This window comes from Microtus ochrogaster, chromosome 1 (assembly GCF_000317375.1).
Source record: "Microtus ochrogaster isolate Prairie Vole_2 chromosome 1, MicOch1.0, whole genome shotgun sequence".
NCBI classification, from domain to species: Eukaryota; Metazoa; Chordata; class Mammalia; order Rodentia; family Cricetidae; genus Microtus; species Microtus ochrogaster.
In genome coordinates, this window is record NC_022009.1 from 80842402 (window position 1) to 80847249 (window position 4848).

The following is a 4848-nucleotide window of genomic DNA, read 5'->3' on the forward strand; positions in this document are numbered from 1 at the left end:
TTCAGTGTTGTTTCATTTGAGGTTGCTTTCTTGTTTGTTTTGTTGTTGCTTCTCTGTCCCAGGGATTGAACCAAGGACTCCTGTATCCCAGGCAAACAATAGCTCCTGCATTCCCCCTCTAACCCAAGTGAGATAATTAAATCCCATGACATGTTCCTTCGGAGAGGAGAGGCTCTGGGCTGACGAAGACTGAATAGTGGAGACATCAGACTAGAAAGCAAGAAAGAAAGTGGGTAAGGAAAGGTTGCAGAGCAGGGCTTCAGTGTTTCTGGTGTTTCTCCTAATATCTCCACGCCATGGGTCTTCCCAGGTTGCAGGGCAGGGCTTCAGTGTTTTGCTGTTTCTCCTAATATCTCCACACTGTGGGTCTGTCAGGCCTCGCAACACTTTTCACTTAGTATGACTGAAGTTGTTTGGTTCTGTTATTAAATTCATTCTGAACAGAGGGTAGTGAGAGAGTGAGCAAATAAGAGCTTGCTGGTCTTGTCTATTGTTTTTATTTCTGTTTATCAGAAGACATAGTTTTCAGATGTCCCTATCAAATATGGGATAAGCTTTGATTTCACCATCAGATAGGAACTCAGAGCAAAGCGCTCACCATCAGTCTCTTTGTTTTATGATAGCAAGCCTGTTTAAATGTGCTTACGCTTAGAGTAGTCATCCTCCCAGGGACCAGGAATCACATACAGTGTAGACTAGGAAAACGAGATATCCACGTGATGTAAATCAGGAGGCAATTTGAACCTCCAGTCATGGAAGCATTTTCTTCCCAATTCTATGACATTAACTTTGAATGCATCCTTATCCGAGTCCTGAAGTGAGCCAGTAAATACATCTTGACCACACTCGCTTGTTTTTGTTTTTGTCATGAATGACAGGGACAGAACCATATTTTGTGTCATAGCAGGAAAAATTATCCCAGAGGGAAAATATTGCACAGGAGAAAAAGAACTACAATAAAGTGTGAACAATTTATCAATCTGCAATTTTATCTTCTCTGCAAAGAAGCTAGGATCATTGAGAGTGGGCTGGAAGAGAAAAAGAGTCTTCCAACTGTGTAGTTAACACACAACAACAAAAAACAAATGAACAACAACATCAACAGCAAAACAACCTTATATAGTGCACAACAAAAAAGTAGCAAAAGTTGGCAGCGAATCCCAAGTGAAGCACCCACTTTAGAGGCTCTGGTCATTATAGAAAGAGAGCAGTTCTTTTAGCTCCCAAATACCAGTTCTGCCCTTTTCTGCTTTCTCGGGGTGGGGCTCCTCTAAGGAGCCATCCGACCTGTACATAGCATGAAGATGTCCCTCCATGAGAGTTTTCAGAGCACCCTGAATATGTGGAAAACCCCAAGAGTCTGGTGCAAATATCGTAATGCTGACAGAAACCACACCATTCCTGGGCCACGCAGGAGCATCTTCTCGTGAGAAACGAAGATCAAGGTTCGGAGGCCATTGTTATAATCTAGGTGAGGAATGATTTCAACTTGAACTTGAGTGGCAGGGGTGGAATTGAAGTTTTAGTCCAAATTTGGTTAGGTTCTCTGTATATTTTGAAGTCAGAGACAACATGATCTACTACAGATAAGCCATGTGAGGGGGAAGCATCAAAGGCAATTCAAGACTTCTGATCTGAGCCATAGAACGCGAGGAGCTGGCAACCACGGAGATGGAGAACACTGTGGATGGAACATATTTCAGGGAGACGTTTCAGTTTTAGACATGTTAAATTTGAGTTGTCAGCTAGAAATCCAAGTGGGATTGTGGGGCAGGCGGTGGGATATGTGAGTCTGAAGTCTGCAAGAGAGGCCTGGGCTGGAGAGAAAATTTGGAATTCATTAGCAGAGATGTAGCATTTTAAGCTATGCCACGGGGAGAGCATCATGGGAGTGACTGTGTTAGAAGAAAAGATGACCGTGGAAAGGATGAGGGCACCCTGATCACTACTGTGGAAAAGCTGAAGCAGAAGAGGGCTGTAGGAATTCATAAGGAGGTTACAACTTTAAGCAGAATAATAGTTATGGAATTTAAAAAATTCATTTTCCTAGAAATAGCGAGAACCAATTGAGAAGTAATAATAATAAAAGATGTAATAGGGAAAGTTATTCCTAATTAGAGAACTATAGCATCATTCATGAATTAGAACCTATTACCATACTGTGGGTCAAACTGGTGAAAGCAGATCCATAGCCGTAAATGTTCCCAGAATACCATTGAAGGTTAATTATTCTAAAGGTATCCAAATAAAGAAAAATTATCTGTAAAAAATGAGAATCAAACAACTTAGGTATTCTCAGAGCAAATAATAAATACATATTGTATCCCGGTATTGTTCCCCAGCCAACACTATGCAATACTGAATATAAAATAGGGCTTATATAAAATATTTACTTATGATTGCGTAAACTTCTGAGGGTTGAGAAAGGAAATCACCAGGATGATGTGTATTTAAAGTAAGGTTAGCCAAGAAAGAGAACACACCCATAAATACTTAGCTGAGTTAACAGCAAAATATGTATGCATTGTCTTAAGTATTTTGTAGTGGTAAATTAGATGCTGACCCTGAGATATGTAATAGAAAGTATGGGCAAATGTATAATGATTTTTATATCCTTAATGATTGTTAGGGTTTATTTCCATGTGATAGAATTCTGTACTTAGAACACCCAAAAATGTCAATACGAAAACGTTCAGACTTGATAAGGAACTTCAGGGATCAAGATAACAAACTCCAATAACTTTTCTACACACCAAGAGACATACTACTGAAAGGGATTATACTGTGCATGGTGGGTTTTCACGAATTGCCAGAGACAATCCTGTGAAAATGACTGCACCACCAAAAGCAGTTTTGGCGTTCAGAACAACTCCTATCAAGTTTTCAATGGCATAGAACACAGAAAAACGAGCCCTAAAATCCATACAGAAACATAACAGACACTGAATAGCTAAAGCAATCCCCAACAAAAAGAGCAATGCTTAGAGTACCTTAATACTTGATGTCAAATATACTACTGAGATACGGTAACAAAATCAGCAAGGCTTGATGTGGGGTGTCCTTCTGTATGTGTGTTGGTATTTATTGAATGATGAATAAAGTTGTTTCAATCAATGGCTTAGCAGAGTAAAGCCAGGCGGGAGGGAACATCTGAACAGAGATATAGAGAGAGAATAGGTGGAGTCAGGGAGACTCTGTGTAACTGCCAAATGAGAGAGATGCCAGAACCTTACCAGTAGGCCACAGCCTCGCAGTGATGTACAGATTAATAGAAATGGGTTAATTTAAGATATAAGAGCTAGATAGGAATGCATCTAAGCTATTGACCAAACAATGTTGTAATTAATATAGTTTCTGTGTGATTTTTCTGGGCAGCCAGAAAATGAAAGAGCAGCCTCCTATTTCAATGGCTGCATCAGAAGAATAGATGGATCGATTAAGGGACTAGAACAGAGGACCGGAAACAAATCCATGCAGCTACTGCCATCTGAGTCTCAACAAAGAGGTTCAGAGCGTACCCTGGAAAAAGGAAAACCTCTTTAACAGATGGTGCAGGGAAGACTGGGAATCCACGTGTGCAGGAATGAAACTAGATCCCCATCTCTCACACCATAAGAAAATGAATTCCAAACAGATCAAATATTTTTATACAAGACCTGAAAGTTTCCAACTTCTGGGGGAAACAGGGAAAATCCTTGAAGATGTAGATGTAGGTGATGACTCTCTGAACAGGACTCCGAGAGCTAAGCAAATAGCAGGAGCTGATAAGTGAGATTACATAAAACTGTAGAGCCTCTGCACAGCAAAGGAACCAAACAGAGCAATGGAACTGTCTGCAGAGTGGGAGAGAAGAGTCCAGAGTTTCACACCGACTGGGCACTAATGTACAATCGAAGCAACTAAACGCCAATGGCAAATAATATAATATGCAAACTGGGAAACAAAGTAAATAGAAAAAGATCTAAAGAATACAAGAAAAATGTTCTTTTGCACCTCCTTAATAAGAATATAATTTATGGCCATTATGGGAAACCACTTAGTCATGAGGAAGGCAAAAATCAAAACAATGCTGAGATTCAGTGTTACCCAGATGAACATTCCTATCATAGAGAAAATGAAAACCAACAAAAAGTGCTAGCAAAGACACGGGGAAGCAGGCTCTGTGCCTGCACACACTCTCTGAGGCTCTAGAGAACTACACGCCAAGAACCTGAGAGATTACTGCATAAAACACGGAATACAAATTTGGGTGGATTTCACTGAACACAGTTCCCTTGCAGAAAGTAAAGACAGACAGGACCACAGAGACTCTGCATGTTTCATGATGTTCTTCACAGTCTTGATTTCATCTTCAAAACTGTACTTGAGAGTGGTCTTGAGGCCATTGGGAGAAAATGTCTTCTTTATTTCTTTAGTAAAAACGTAAATATAGTGCCACTATGGAAATCAGAATGGAGGCGGCTTCACCACTACTCCCTTGCAAGTGGTGTGTTATTCAGTGATACCCTCTCTGGGTATATTTCTAGGTATGCATAAGAGCATCTGATTCCTGACACCACAAAGATACCCATGCATGTCCATGTTTATTCATACACCTTTCATTGTAGAGAGGCTATGGAATTAACTTAGATGCCAACAGTGAGGAGAGAAAATGCAGCATGCCTACAATGGGGTCTCCTTCACATATAAATGATCAAAATATACTATTATCAGAGAATACTTGATAGAAATAGAAATCGCTGGGCAAAGTGAAATAAGCCAGATTCATAAAAACAAATACTCCATGTCTTCTGCCATAGGTAGTACCTAGATATTTTTTATCTGCATGAAGTTAGAAGAGGGCTTATT